Source organism: Terrapene carolina, unplaced genomic scaffold, assembly GCF_002925995.2.
Source record: "Terrapene carolina triunguis isolate 2854851 unplaced genomic scaffold, T_m_triunguis-2.0 Scaffold93, whole genome shotgun sequence".
NCBI classification, from domain to species: domain Eukaryota; kingdom Metazoa; phylum Chordata; order Testudines; family Emydidae; genus Terrapene; species Terrapene triunguis.
The window spans coordinates 23,606,185-23,622,848 of NW_020664444.1; the positions used below are offsets into that span (position 1 = coordinate 23,606,185).

The window sequence follows — 16,664 nt, forward strand, 5'->3', positions numbered from 1 at the left end:
GGTGCCCAGGGCAGCCGGCAGAGAGGTAAATCACTGTGGGGCGGGGATGGGACTGGGGAAGACACAGCTGGTGCCTCCTACCCTGTGCTGGGCTCAGCTGCTATTCCCAGCTCGGCTGGGGAGGACGGGACTTCCTCTTCTCCTGCATAGCATCCAGGGCCGGGTCAGATCACCCCCAGATTTCTCCTTCCAGCTGTAGAAAGCTCTGCAAACTCTCTCCCCCACACACACATATCCAATGCTTCCTGCACTCATCACTCCTCAGCTGCAGGGGGAAGGATCTCTGTACAGGGAGCTGCTCCCCCATCCGTCCAACCCCTGTGCATCCAGACTTTCATACCCAGACCCTCCCGCCGAGCCTCACCCACCCCACACCCAGAACCCCCCCCGACGAGCCCCACTCACCCTGCACCTGGACCACCCCAACAAGCCACCCACACCCGGATCCCCACCCTACCGAGCCCCAACCAGCTGAACCTGGATCCAAACCCCACTGAGCCCTACTCCCCCAGCATCTGGCTCCCCCCACTGAGCTCCCCACACTCAGACCCCCCTGTTGAGTCCCAACCACCTTCACCTGGACCCCCTGCAGAGTCCCATTACCGTTGCACTAAGACCCCCCCCAACAAGCCCCTGTGCATACACATCCCACACACACACTCAGATTCCCCACTGAGCCACCCACACCCAGACTGCCCCACACAGAACTCTCTCAACCCACACCTGGATTCTCCCCACACTAAGCTCCTCCACACTTGGATCCTGCCTTGCTGAGCCTGCCTGTCTGCCCCTGGTGTACCTGGCACGGAGGGGCACGGCTCTGGGATGTTTCTGGAACAGGCCTGGTCCTTGCGCTGTGTCAGTGTTGGGTGCAGCCTTACTGCTGAGTCCATGTCCCGGGGGGTAGGAGGAGCTGCACAGTGATCTCCCACCTCTGTGTTCCCCAGTGCCATGCTGAAGCCTCCACATTTATTTGACAAATAACATTTGCAGATTTTTGCAAAATTTAAAATATTGTGCGCAGAATTTTTAATATTTTTGGCGCAGAATGCCCTCAGGAGTAATTAGTATGTAAAAAATTTCAAACCAAAAGCTAGACGGTACCTTTTAAAATAATACCTTAAGCCCTGAACCAATGAAGCGTTTGAGGCTACCATTAAAGTTTTGCATTAGAGAGCAAGTTGTCTTCACTGATGTAATAAAAATCGGTAACTTGTGAAATTGAAATTGAAAGCTAGAAAAGTACTTATCAGATGCAGAGTAATCAAATCCCAGGATCTTATAATTTTTTTCCCCCCAAAAGTATTTTAAAAAAAGGAGAGACTCCCAGCCAAAAATTAAAAAAAAAAATGTTTTTTTTGTTTTGTTTTCATATTATTCTGTATGTACCACCTCAAACTGGATCAATCCAGTGTGAAAATTTAAACTATCTGAATTTTAATTTTTATGTTCTCGTCACATTTATTTCATTTCTAAAAAATAAAAGTTTAAACACTCTTGTCAAAATGAAAGCTTTGCTTTAACTCTAAGATCACTGCCACCATAATGGTTACAATCAATTTCTATCAATTTGAATAGATTTTTTTTCTGCAGTTAGTAATGTAAATTCCATGAATTCTAACTTGTAGAAATATGTGCTCTATTAATAAAAAAATCCTGAATGAACCTAAAGGATCTACAAACTGTATACCAGAGATTCTCAACTGTGGATAATGGACTACCAGTAATTCACATTGCACTAGCTGTCTTCCTTCATTCCTGCTTCCAAACTGAATGGATACTGTTAGAGCAAAGGTCAACTACTCGCCTATTATCCCAGTTGTTCCCCCATGCACGTTTCCCGGATATATGTATAGCAAGACAATCAATCAAGGAGGCCCAACAGCTGTATCCCATTTACCCCTAGAAAGGAATTTCCTGAAGACCCCCAGAAGAATAATCAATCAAGGAGGTCCAACAGATGTATCCCATTTACCCCTAGAAAGGAATTTCCTGAAGACCCCCAGAAGAATAATCAATCAAGGAGGTCCAACAGATGTATCCCATTTACCCCTAGAAAGGAATTTAAAAATTCCTTAGGTTAGCAAAATGTATGCACGCTAAGTTGTTTGTTACTGGGTATAAAAAGGCCTGCTTTGTGCTTGAAAGGTGTGTCTCTCTCTCTGGCATTACCCGAATAGAGCACCCACTCAGCTGACTGATCAATAAAGAACTTGAAGCCGTCTTCTAGACTCCCGTGCCTCCTTGGGGTAATTGGGCAGCTCCAGGGGGAAACGAGCCCATTTGGCTAACAATGGCGACTCCGCCGGGACTTCTGTCCCTGCAGAGGACACTGACTGACGACCGAGGGCGATTCCGAGGAGTGGCCACCTCGAGCTGTTGGTTTGCTCGGGCCTCGGGTCGTCACAATCGGTCGGGGCGGCTGCGTCCTCTCTAAAGAGAACTGTGAAGGACACGGCAGCAAGACGGCTTCAGAAGAAGTGGAAGTCTGACTGCCGGACGCGGCCACTTCGGGCGGTAAGTGCGTTTACCTCCTGGGTTCGAGGAATAACGCCCCCGAGGTGTGGGTTGGACGGTGGAAATCCCCTAGGCAGCCTGTATACGGGAAGGTATATTAACATCGTGGTAGCTTTGTAAATGTCGTGTTGTTGTGTTTTTGGTTAAAGGGTAAGCAAATAACGGCCAATGAGTAATGTCACTAATTCCACAAGTCCATGGGCCGTTTTTAACAATTATTGGGACTTGGAGCAACCTCAGGGATTACTCCTGTTTCTGGGAGGGGTGATCTTGTTTCTCCTCTTAATGGTGTGTTGGAAACCCAGATTGTAACGGATTAAAAGATCTGTGTGAAAGATGAATGAGTGCCGCTGCCAGGTCTGAGGCTTAAGCTGACTTCAGCCGCCCCAAGACTCCTGCGAGGGGAAACCCGGTGACCAGGATATCTTGATTGCAAGGGGGGTCAGCCGAACCTCGTGACCCAGCGGATATCTGAGTTAAAACTAGATCCCTAACCCCCCCTTGATACCTCTGTCTCGAACAAACCTCTGGGTAAAAGCATAATGGGGTCCGGACAAAGCACCTTCTCCGGTACGCCCCTGGGATGTATGCTGGATAACTGGAAGGCGTTTAGACGCCAGGCGGATTATGGAATTGTATTATGTAAGGACAATCTTGTGAAATTCTGTACTCTTGAATGGACAACATTCGGGGTGGACTGGCCCGAGGGAGGGACACTCAAATCAGAAATAGTACAAGCAGTACATAGCATTGTGACCCGGGATGGGCATTGGGACCAATATCCCTATATAGATATTTGGCAGGACCTCGTGGCCAATCCTCCCCCATGGTTGCAGAAATGTAGATCACAAACTATTAAAACCTTAATGGCCCGCGCCCCTGTTAGGAAGCCCTGTCCCCCTGTTAAGAAGTCCTGCCCGCCGACTGTGATTCCTTCTGCCCCTGATCCTATGCCCCCTCCCCCTTTGTATCCTGGCCTCCCGGTTCTGGCACCCTCGATTGAAATCCCCACCCCCTCCTCTGAGGATAATGCCTCAACTGGAAGGGGTGAGCCAAGCCACCAGGGCTCTTCCAAACAGGAGTCTCCTCCAACCTCCCTGAGCTCTCCTGTGTCTAAGCACACCAGGAGCAAGACTGGCCCCGTAACAAATCAGAACTCCATAACGCCGTGGAGAATGTCATCTGATTATAACCCTGGGGATACTAAATTTACCCTTATTAGCCCATCGGGCAAGGGGGGTCCGATACACGAACTGCCCTTGCAGCAGAATTATTTGTGTCCACTGCGGGAGGCTGTAGCCCCCGGTGGTGACCTCACTATGATATATGTCCCCTTTACCACTAGTGATCTATACAATTGGAAACAGCAAAATCCCCCGTTCTCGGAAGATCCTGCCCCGCTTACAGCAGTGTTTGAAACCTTAATTACGGCCCACAACCCTACCTGGGGCGACATGAGGGTCGCTCTTAACACTCTATTAACCGCGGAAGAGAGGCGTTTAGTCCTCTCAAGGGCCCGCGAGTGGGTAATTGAGACGGGGGGAGACTCGGCCACGGTAGCTACGCGGTTGCCTGAAAGCCCTCCTGACTGGAAACATGATGACGCAGCAGGCCGGGCCTCTCATAGCCAATACGTCACGACTATAGTCCAGGGGATGAAGCGCTGCATTAGAAAAACCCCAAATTGGGCCAAATTATATAATATAAGGCAGGAAAAGAGTGAAAACCCAGCTGCTTTTTATGAGCAGCTTTGTAATACCTGTAAAAGATACACAGACCTCGATCCTGAGGACATCAACGGGAAGCGGGTACTAATCCCCCTTTTCATTGGGCAGTCCTACGAGGATATTAGAAAGAAATTGCAAAAATTGGAGGGGGCGTCGGGCAAAAATATAGAGGAACTCTTAGAAATTGCCATGAAGGTTTATGATCGGAGGGATGATGAGGAGCGAAAGAAGGGGGCCCGCGCTTTAGCCATGGCCCTAAGGGAAGGAAATGAGGAAAGGGGGGACAAAGTTAAGGGACGGCAAGGGCCACCTGGGAAGGGGAGGGGCCCTCGCCTGGGTCGAAATCAGTGCGCTATCTGTAGGGAAGAAGGGCACTGGAAGAATGAATGCCCCCGGCGACAGGCCATGGGAAAGGAACGTAAGGATAAAACCCCGTCCCTTCCCATCCTCTACAACAGTACGGGACGTTCAGGGGAGGGATCTTCCCCATAGGGGGGCCGGGGGACCCAGCGGCCCCTCCTGGCGGCGCAATCTGCCAGCCTGGATCCCACGGTAAAAATTAGAGTGGAGGGCCGCCCAATTGAAGCCCTTATTGATACTGGGGCCACCCTTAGTTTGCTCCCCCTTAATAAGGCTCCCCGAGGCAGAGCTCGGGAACGTGCCATGGTCCAGGGGATAGAGGGACAAACTACAGCTTTGGAAAAAACTTTGCCTCTCCTAGTAAAAATAGGGGACCATCAAATCTCCCACCAGTTTGTTTGCAGCCCCTCTTGCCCCATCGCGCTGCTTGGACGAGATATTCTTACTAAACTGCAGGCAGAAATCTCGTTCGATAAAGGGGCTATGGAAGTTAGACTCCCTAAGCAGCAGTCCTCCAATTACCAGATGGCCCTGATAAGCGCCGGAAATCACTCCCTGGAATGCCAAGGGAGGAGTGAAGAGAGCCAGCTGTCAGGGGTTAACCTTGAGGTTTGGGCAGAGGAGGGAGGCGTCGCTCGGGCCCGGAATGCTTCACCAGTGCATATTTCCCTTAAGGAAGGAAGCAGCCCAGTCCGAATTCGACAATACCCTCTTAAGCTGACCACTAGAATCGGGTTAAAACCCCTGATTCAAAAGTTTCTGCAGTGCGGGTGGCTCAGGGAAGGCACGTCCCCATACAACACTCCGATAATGGGGGTGCCTAAACCTAATGGGCAGTATCGATTGGTCCAGGACCTAAGACAGATTAACAAGTTAATAGAAGCCCCCTATCCAGTCGTTCCGAATCCCCATACTATTCTGGGCCAAGTTCCCAAAAATCACAGTTGGTTCTCTGTAATAGATTTAAAAGATGCCTTCTTTTCCATTCCCCTGGATTTGGAGTCTCAGAGACTGTTTGCCTTCGAATGGGAAGACCCAGATACCCACTACAAAGCTCAATACCTTTGGAACGTTGTCCCACAAGGACTCACCTGTGCACCCGAGATTTCTGGCAGCCAGTTAAGAAGGGACCTCGCCCCATTCCGGGCTAGACACCCCTCATGTAACATAGTCCAGTATTGCGATGATTTGCTCTTAAGTACTAAAACAGAGGCCGCCTGTAAAGAGCAGACTATAAAGCTCCTTAATTACCTTGGGGCGCAGGGGTATAAGGTCTCAAAGGAAAAAGCACAACTGGTTAGGCAGCAGGTCACTTTTCTTGGATATCACTTGTGCCAGGGAAGTTGGAGTCTAGGCAAGGAAGGAATCCAGGTTAGTCTCGATAGCCCTCAACCCCGGAGCCCCCGAGAATTAAGGGCCTTTCTGGGATTGACTGGTTTTTGTCGGCTCTGGATCCCTGACTACGGGGGAAAGAGCCAAACCATTATATGAATCCTTAACTAAAGGTCTGCTCCATTGGACGTGGACCAAAGAGATGGAAAAAGCATTTCGAGAGCTAAAAGAAGCCTTGGTTCAGCCTCCTGCTCTAGCCCTCCCCGACCCTCGGAGGCCATTCACTTTATACGTTCATGAGAGGGGAGGGGTGGCTGCTGGAGTTCTGTGCCAAAGATCGAGACCAACCTGGCGACCCATTGGATACTACTCAAAGGTGTTGGACCCTGTCACCAAGGGGTGGCCTGCTTGTTTACGGGCCGTTGCAGCAACCGCTCTCCTTGTACAGGAGGCTGAAAAATTGACCCTGGGAGGGGACACTGAGGTTGTGGTACCCCATGGGGTGCCTCAAATATTGGGGACAGGCGCCGGGGAAAAGCATCTAAATCCCAGCCGACATACCAGATACGAAGTAGGGCTTCTGCTAGCCCCTAACCTAACCTTTAGGACAGTTAGCTCCCTCAACCCAGCTACCCTATTGCCCGACCCTCGGGTTTCCCATGAGACCGGCCCCACTCATGACTGTATTGAAGTCTTGCAACAGGAAACCAAACCCCGCCCTGATCTTTCAGACTTGCCGTGGCCCAACCCTGAAATTGAAGGGTACGTTGACGTGTCCAGCTATGTGATAGATGGCAAGCGGTTTACCGGAGCAGCAGTAGTAATTAAGGACAAAGGAATATACAAGTTTAAACTTAGCCCTAATTTGTCCGCCCAAGCGGCGGAGCTAGTGGCTCTTATCGAGGCTCTCCGGTTGGGAACTGGAAAAACTATTAACCTGTATACTGATAGCCGCTATGCTTATATGGTGGTACATGCTCACGGGACCCTATGGAAAAAAAGGGGATTTATCACGGCATCAGGCCAAAGAATTGCACATGGGAGTCTCATCAAAACACTTCTTGAGGCTTTGATGCTTCCCCTCCGGGTTGCCGTGATACATGTGCGTGACCACGGAAGGGCCCCGGAGGCTGAACAACGTAGATATAATCAATTGGCTGATCAGGCCGCAAAGGAGGCCACCCGGGAAGGGGCCTCATGGCTCCTCTTGGTTCAAGATACAGAAGCTAAAAACCCCCCTCCCCAATACACAGCTGAGGAGGTATGCCACGCGCGGGCCGCGGGGGCCCGGCAGGTTCCCTCGGGATGGTGGAAATTACCGGGGGGGGAGATTTTTCTCCCCCGACCAGTGCTTCAGGAAATTCTTCAGCACATGCATAAAGAGGGACATATGGGGTCGGGGGCAATGGTCGATTTGGCCACCCGATCCCTTAAGGGGCTGGGCATGCACATGAAAGCCCAGAGAATAGTTAGTAATTGCCCTGTCTGCCAACGAACTAACCAAAAGGGGTGTGGCCCTCCCGCCCCAATGGGAGGCCAGCCATGGGCCACGTACCCTTTCCAGAGATGGCAGGTTGACTTTGCAGAAATGCCCCCTTGCAGGGGCTATAAATACTTGCTCGTATTTGTGGATCAACTTACGGGATGGGTACAGTGTTACCCCACCCGGCATTGCCAGGCCCGGGCTGTTACTAAGGCCCTGTTGCATGACATACTTCCCCGATTCCACCTCCCCGAAATGATTGAATCGGATCAGGGAAGCCACTTTACTTCACAAGTGGTCCAACAGGTGTCCCGGGCACTCGGTATACAATGGAAGTTGCATACACCCTGGAGACCGCAAAGCTCGGGTCAAGTAGAAAGGATGAATAGAACTCTCAAAGATACTCTGACTAAAATATGCACAGAATCTAGTTTAAAGTGGCTTGATGCCTTGCCACTCGCCCTCACCCGCATTCGAAGGGCCCCACGTAAGGGTCTTAAACTCTCGCCCTTTGAACTAGTCTTTGGATTTCCACCCCGAATACTTATCCCAGGATTCCGGGAGGATGTAACCTGGGAAGTGGGAAATGACTTACTATGGAAACAGGTTTCCGGGTTGCAATCTGTTTTGTTGCAGCTTCATCGATACGCGGCGCCATTCCAGGCCCTCCCCTTGGACCAGACCATGCATCCATTCCGGATCGGTGACCAGGTCCTTGTCAAGAAGTGGAAACGTGACCCCCTTACGCCAAGGTGGGACGGTCCACACACCGTTTCGCTCATCAGCCAGGCCGCAGTTAAAATTCTCGGGAGCGACAAATGGACACATCATACCCGGGTAAAGCGGTTCCTGAATCCTGACCAGGGAACCAATTCCACGGAAGAGGACACCAGCCCTCTGCCCGCCCCGGCCCCGGAAGCCCGGGGTGGCACGGGCGAAGACACCGTCTGGGAGTATCAAGGGCTCAATGGACTAAAAGGATTGTTTAGGAAAAAGCAATAATGAACTCATTATTGGTATTTCTGTTCATATGTGTCTATCACGGCTATGGCTGGGAGAATAGGTTTATACAACTGGGAGAAACAATAGCGAGTTCCTTCAATCTTAGTAGCTGCTGGGTTTGTGGAGGTCCAGGGGATTGGAATGAGTGGCCTTGGGTAGCCCAGCCAGTGCAAGCTAAATGGTGGATCAGTAATTTAAGTATAGTCCACAAAGGGACAAAAGTTTGGGCTGAGGATAGTAGCCCTTGGCGACTCTATTCCTCTGGAGTAGGGATCCTCTGTCTCAACCGAACAAAACAAGAAGGGGTGTATCTGGGCGAAAGCCAATGTGGACTTTATCTCTAGGATTTGACTGCTATGATCACCCTAGTTGCCATAAGTATGACTGTTCTAAATATCAAGGACGATGGAACCATACCCACGTGAAACTCACTAATCATAGCTGGGTAAGATGTTCCTACCAACAGCATACCAGCGAAGGCTGTAAGGCAGTTGGACAAGATGGGTTCTTTGATGCCCTCTTTCTAAGTTGCCAGCGAGATAATACCGCCAGTAAGGATCACGTGGTACGCTGGTATCAGTGGGCATGGCAACACTCTAATGGAACTCGGGTAACCCATTTTAACCATTTTTGGTCTACTACCAATAGCCCTAAATTTGGTTGTAATTGCGCTTGGAGGGAAGGGGCCGGGGCATGGAAATGCAACTATTGTAATCCTGACGGTACATCTATTGTACTAGGGGGGCCCCTGGAGATGGGTAACCCTTTGTATTATGAAGAACCGGGCCCCGAGGACTACCCCAAGACCTGGGATGGACCCTTTGCGAATGGACAATGGGCCCTAAAAGGCCATTACTGGATATGGGGGCAATACGCTTATCGAAGATTGCCTCCAAATTGGTCAGGAATATGTTATATTGGGTACATTAGGCCCTTGTTCTTTCTATTACCCCAAATTCAGGGAAATAAATTAGAAATTAAGGTATATGACGACTTGATTAGAGAGAGGCGGTCCATTGATCCCGCATTGACCGCTGGAAGCTCCCAAACGTGGGGAGCTCAAGAGTGGCCCCCTGAGAGAATTATAAAACACTATGGTCCAGCTACATGGAATCCTAATGAGTGGATCTCAGGGGCAAGGGAGCCCATTTACAACTTGAATCGGATAATTAGGCTGCAAGCCATCTTAGAGATAATAACTAATCAGACGGCTGCAGCTCTTGATCTTTTGGCCGATCAGTCCACTCAGATGAGGAATGTGCTCTACCAGCATCATCTAGTTCTTGATTATTTGCTGGCAGAAGAAGGAGGAATCTGTGCAAAATTAAACAAATCTAATTGCTGTTTATAAATAGATGATAATGGAAAGGCGGTAAAACAGCTAACAAAAGAAATGAGGAAGCTAGCCCATGTCCCGGTCCAAACATGGGGAGGGTGGAATATGGATTGGTTCACGTCCTGGTTACCGCAACTGGGATGGCTCCGAGAAGGCCTTCTTCTCTTTATACTCTTTATTACAACCCTATTAACCCTAGCTTGCTTTGCTCCCTGTGTAGTTACATTAGTCCGACGAATGGCTAATCAAATTATACACCAACAAATGATGGCCCTATACCAGCCAGTAAAGGCTGAGGATTGGGGGCCATAAGGCTCTCGAAATGTTTTTAAGGGGAGAGAACCCTGTTAGAGCAAAGGTCAACTACTCGCCTATTATCCCAGTTGTTCCCCCATGCACGTTTCCCGGATATATGTATAGCAAGACAATCAATCAAGGAGGCCCAACAGCTGTATCCCATTTACCCCTGGAAAGGAATTTCCTGAAGACCCCCAGAAGAATAATCAATCAAGGAGGTCCAACAGATGTATCCCATTTACCCCTAGAAAGGAATTTAAAAATTCCTTAGGTTAGCAAAATGTATGCACGCTAAGTTGTTTGTTACTGGGTATAAAAAGGCCTGCTTTGTGCTTGAAAGGTGTGTCTCTCTCTCTGGCATTAGCCGAGGAGAGCACCCACTCAGCTGACCGATCAATAAAGAACTTGAAGCCGTCTTCTAGACTCCCGTGCCTCCTTGGGGTAATTGGGGAGCTCCAGGGGGAAACGAGCCCATTTGGCTAACAATACAAGCAAAAATGCCTTAAAAACTTAACCTTTCCATGTAAGCAATTAAAACACTTGACACTGAAATGTGGTATAATCTTAAGTAGGAAGAGAGATGGTCCTCCACAATCTCTGTATTAAAATGCAAGCTACATTATGAAAAAGTTTGATAATTGCTCTATACGAAGTGCATTGAATTGTAGTCACATGGAGTGATGAAAGCTAGCCAACTGGTACGTCTTGGGGAGGGGAAATTTTGTCCGAAGACAACAGGGCACACCAGTCCTCTTATAAAAAGTGCTATTGGATGTTTAACATCTATACCAATCAACCTCTCAATTCAATGGGACTCTGGCATTAGACAATGATCTAAGATGGACACAGGAGTACACGAGAGTTTCCATGCCACAGAACTATTTGAATGTGACCTGCAAAGTATTAAAAAAATAAAATGGGGCTTGTACCTTACTTGCTTCCTTATGACCTAAAAAGAATGAAAGTTTTATATTGTTCTTTAAAAGATAAAAAGCAAGCAGGAATATCAAGTTTAGTTTCCCACAATTTTAAGGAAGGACCTGGGGAAAACCCTACAGATGATTGTAACTTCTAACCCATTAATTTAAAGGGCAAGGGAGCTGAATCTTTAACACACGCTATCATAACCACAATACTAATTCGTTGCTGAAGTTAATGATTATTATTATCCAGATCTGTGAGACCAACTGGAGTCACCAAAAATTGTAGATATTTATTATATTAACCATTAATATGGGTTAACAAATTTTGTATCATTGAGAGGAAGTGTGTAAGAATATACCCAGTTAAGGGGCAGATAAAATACTAATTAGCACAACATGATGTCATTTCAAATAGGATACGAAACTGCTGTATGAGTCTCTGCTAAAGTTACACTATTGTTTGATTAAATTTCTGGATTTAACACGTCTAATGATCAGGTGGAGGTTTATTAGTGGACATTAAGTGATTTATCGGAATATAAGGTTGAGAATGTTGATATCAGTATCTAAAGAAGGGATCATATCTGGCTCTCAGAATTTTTAGCAAATGTGATCTAAGACACCATGATTTTTCAGAATGACTACACCTGGATATTATTGGACACTTGAATGGGTCTATGACAGAAGTTATGCTTTTTCATCCAGGACTCTGGAGGAGGCACTATGGACAAGCAACAGAAAGCCTCATGGATAAAGACTATTTCCAAATCCCAAAACAATGCACCAGGACATCGTGTCTTGAGCTAAACACCAAGATGTTGCTGTGGTCACATCACTTCTGAGCCAAACACCCCAGAGAAAGATTAGAATCATAATTTTGGATGTGACCCCTGAAGTACTACTAATCCTTTCTCTCAATGTTCTGCGTGGAGGAAGTCTGCCAAGGAGATCCAGAAATAACACAGAATAAAAAGATGTTTACAGAACTCTGAACTGAGTTTCTACAACCAATTACTGCCAAACGCTAACTTGAGCTGGGGAATACACTTCCATGCCGCTTTTGCCTGGTAAGTAGAGATGCTCATATATGTACTTTCTTTTATTAAGCAACAGCTCAATTAACTGAAGTTAAATGTTTTGCAGAAAGTAAGTCTGTGCTTGTCTATAGCAAAGATAGTTTTTTTGTCAATATCTGCAACTTTGGGTTCCATGTGTGATGTACCCAAGTGAGAGAGTAGAAAGGCATGTCTATGAAAATTGTTACCTGAAAGAGGTAATTCTGAATAATAATATTTTAATAAGTAAACAGTCTACATTCCTGATTACAATTTTGGAATTGTTTGGTTGACGTAGTGCAACCAAACTTTATTAGTGTGAATGACAGGCTAAAAAGAACCTGTCAGAGTTTATGTTGATAACAACATTCCCTTTTGTAAATATGTTAAAATGATTCAATAAGTCACCACTGCATCCAATGATAAGAAGTATTGTGATAAGACATCGATAAATTAAACTAATACAGAAATGTTATTGAGAATTGATTTATTTCCTTATATTCATTTTGCTATAAACACTATTATTTAAACCATCTTTAATTTTTTGTTTTGTAATTTCTAGTAGTATCATATTTGCTTTTGTTTAATAAAATGTATAAATTAATAAGAATTGTCAAGTCTGTACTTCAGCTAAGCCAACTGACGTCTTCAATAATAAATGATACAGGTAGTTTATTTGTTACTTTACTTAACCAACATTTGTTCAGTCCCACATCTACTCTGTTGGTTCTTACAAAGAAGAAACAAAACAAAAGGTTATAAAAGTCTGGCAAAAAACAAAAGCACCCTGCCCTTGTCAACTTATTTTTTGACTCTTGTGACATCACCATTTCACTAGCTCTCCTGTATTCAGAGAATCTTTCTGAATATACAGGACCTGAGGCCTGGTAAAAGCTCTACTGTGGAGGCAGTTATACCAGAACAAAGGTGACTTAAACTGTGGCTAGGTCTACACTACAGCGGGGGTCCGACCTAAGATACGCAACTTCAACTACGTGAATACCGTAGCTGAAGTTGCGTATTTTAGGTCGACTTACCTGGCTGTGAGGACGGGGGAAAGTCGACCGCTGCTGCGCTGCCGTCGACTCCGCTGCCGCCTCTTGCCGCGGTGGATTTCCGGAGTCGACGGCAGAGCGATCAGGGATCGATTTTATCGCGTCTTCACTAGACGCGATAAGTCGATCCCAGAAAATCGATTGCCTGCCGCCGGACCCTCCGGTAAGTGTAGATGTACCCTTAATTCCTGTTCCAGTACAGGAATAACTACGCCAGTATAAAGTACCTTTATACCAATGTAACTGTGTCCACACTAGGAAGGGTTTTACTGCTTTAGCCATAGCTAGTACATGGTACAACTTGCTAGTGTAGACAAGCACTTAATTTTGAATGTTAAATAAATACAAGCCAAATCCCTTCCCCTCACTCTCTCCCTTTTGGGGGAAGCAAATAAAATTCAGGCCTTTGCACTTTTGAAAACAGTGAAATCCTGTGTCTCTTACCGTGGCAAGCCACCCATTTACCACTTTATGCATGGTGCCCCCATTACAGTACCTTCAAGTCACCCTGCACAATTTCACTCTCACAATTTCGAGTGGGGATGATTTGCAGCATAGGAGGGAGCTCCAGGTGCATACAGGGCAGGAGGAAAACACAGGGAACAGATGTGCACGCTGCAGCCTGGGCATCACGCCAGGGGGCGGAGGGAGGGTGCTCCCCCTAAACACACCTGAGGAGCAGGGCAGCACGGGCGCCCCCGTCGCTTCAGGCATCTACTCCCCAGGGGGCGGGGCACAACGCTTCGGAGCTAGGCTGTACCAGGGACTCGGAGGCCAGTGGCTGCCCGCGGGGGGCAGGGCCCGAGTCAGCCGGAAGGAGGGAAGGGGAGGAGCGGGAAGGGGGTTCACCCGCCCGAGAAGGTTTAAGCTCCCCCACGGCCGGCGAGCGAGGCCCCCTGCGTGACCCACGCTGGGAAAGCCCAGGGGAGCAGCCTGGGCCGGGCGCTCCCCTGGGGAGGGGGAGAGGTCGGGCGCCCTCCAGGCCCCCCCCCGAGCAGGGACGCGCTCTGCGCTGCGGGCAGCCTGATCGGCGCACTCACCGGGGACGGGGGGGCAGCAATGAGCCGCTACTCCGGAATCGCCGCACAGCCCTGCGCCGGACGGTTGCAGCAACACTTGACCGCCCCGCAGCGCGCGACCACACGGAAGGGCAGGATTACCGAGTGCGGGGCACGTCAGGGTGCGCCGCCGGCCAATCAGGGCCTAGCGACCGCCTGGAGCGGACCCCAGCGCCTCCGAGCCTGCGCCAAGCTCGTCCCGCTCAGGTGGCGGCCGGGACTCCCGCAGCGTAGGGAGAGAAGGTTCCGCAGACCTCAGCTCTTACCTCAGCGGAGAGAGAGGGCGGGAACTCCCTGCCAACTTTCAGGCAGAAAATAAACACCCTGACTTTTGCAATAATCCCAAAATCAAGCTAATCCCATTTCAAAACAAGCCAGTCCCTAAGAACCCCAAGGCTCTTATGTGACTAGATCCCCACCAGCGTGCAGTCTGGGACTGTGGTGGGCCTGCTGTGCACCCCGACTCTCTCCCCTGCTTGCCCCCACTTGCTGGAAGCCGATAAAAAAAAAAAAAAAGCAACAAGCTACAAACCAAAAACTAGCCAACAAGCAACTCACAAACCCATTAAGCCAAAACCAAGCCCAATTTCTGTGGTTTTTTCCCACAAGTTTGGCATGTCTGCTCCCTGTGCCTTTGCATGGGAGAGCAGCTTTGGGCGTGCCTCGTGGAGAGCAAGCTTCTGGCCCTGGGCCCTCCTTCCTGAGGGTTCAAGCTTCTCCCTATGCTGAAGGGTTGTAATGTTGCTGTGTACCTTCAAAATCTCACTTTATTCAGCCATGCACCTGGCTCCCCTGTAGGTCTCCCCGTAATGCACCCGCTGAATGTGTGTGGGGTGCAGATCAGGCCTGCACTAAGGCACTGCAGTGTACTGGCCCACCAGTGTGCAGCATTGGGCCCACGATATGAGCGAAACAAGGCGGATGAGGTAATATCTTCTATTGGAGGGACGAACTTCGAGAGAGAGAGAGAAGCTTTCAAGCTTACATACAGCTCTGCTTCAGGCCTTCCTCATCTTTCCCCAGATCTAAAGAAGAGCTCAGTGTGGCTCAAAAGTTTGTCTCTTTCACCAACAGAAGTTGGTTCAATAAAAGATACTACTTCTTCCACCTTGTCTCTCAAAGTTATGGGCTCATTTAAAAATCGAAGGACAGGGCCTATGTCCAAGAGTGACGTTTACAGTAGAATCTCAGACTTATGAACTGGCCAGTTAACTACACACCTCATTACGAATCAGAAGTACGCAATCAAGCAGCAGCAGAGACAACAAAAAAAATGTATAGTACTGTGTTAAACGTAAACTACTAAAAAAATAGAGGGAAAGTTTTTAAAAAATTATTTACAAAGTAAGAAAACTTTCTGTGCTTGTTTCGTTCAAATTAAGATGGTTAAAAACAGCATTTTCCTCTGCGTAGTATAATTTCAAAGCTGTTTTAAAATTTCAAAGTCGATGTTCAGTTGTAAACTTTTGAAAGAACAACAAAAATGTTTTATTCAGAGTTATGAACATTTCAGAGTTACGAACAACCTCCATTCCTGAGGCATTCGTAACTCTGAGATTCTACTGTATATAGGCAATGTTTTTGTTGTTCTTATTGTTATTTTTAAGTGCCTCCCTTTTCCTACCAGCAAAAAAGTGTCTTGAGCAATAATGGCTTGAGCAATAATCATTCACTGGTAATGTTGCAAACACTAGGTGGACAAATATAGCAGCCATTACGTTATCTGCAGTAGAAGTTCTATGCAAAGCTTAAAACTAGGGCTGTCAAGCGATAAAAAAAATTAATTGTGATTAATGGCACTGTTAATAATAGAATACCATTTATTTAAATATTTTTGGATGTTTTCTACATTTTCAAATATATTGATTTCAAATACAATACAGAATACAAAGTGTACAGTGGTCACTTTATATTTATTTTTGATTACAAATATTTGCACTGTAAAAAACACAAGAAATAGTATTTTTCAATTCACCTAATACAAGTACTGTAGTGCAATGTATTTATCCTGAAAGTTGAACTTACAAATGTAGAATTATGTACAGAAAATAACTGCATTCAAAAATAAAACAATGTAAAACTTTAGAGCCTACAAGTCTACTCAGTCCTACTTCAGCCAATTGCTCAGACAAACTAGTTTGCTTACAATTTGCAGGAGATAATGCTGCCCGCTTCTTGTTTACAATGTCACCTGAAAGTGCGAACAGGCTTTCACATGGCACTCTTGTAGCTGGCATCACAAGATATTTACATGCCACATGCACTAAAGATTCATAGGCCCTTCATGCTTCAACCACCATTCCAGAGGACATGCGTCCATGCTGATGACAGGTTCTGCTCGATAACAATCCAAAGCAGTGCAGACCGACGCATGTTCATTTTCATTATCTGAGTCAGATGCCACCAGCAGAAGGTTAATTTTCTTTTTTGGTGGTTCTGTAAGGATTTTTCTTTTTCAGTCCTATCTGATCAGAAGACTTCGGGGAGCCTTACAGTTTACCTCCCACCGAGTCCCCCTT

General features: G+C 47.4%; 1 protein-coding gene across 2 annotated transcripts in view; it reads right to left on the reverse strand.

Moving 5' to 3' along the window:
• The window catches only part of ATF7IP2 (activating transcription factor 7 interacting protein 2), a 76,766-nt gene extending 62,455 nt beyond the window's left edge, over window positions 1-14,311 (reverse strand). For both annotated transcript variants that reach the window (XM_024194049.2, XM_024194048.2), the window contains exon 1: window positions 14,128-14,311. The gene's annotated coding sequence lies outside the window, so the exon portion shown is untranslated. The remainder of the gene's footprint in view (window positions 1-14,127) is intronic.
• Between the last annotated feature and the right edge of the window lie 2,353 nt (window positions 14,312-16,664).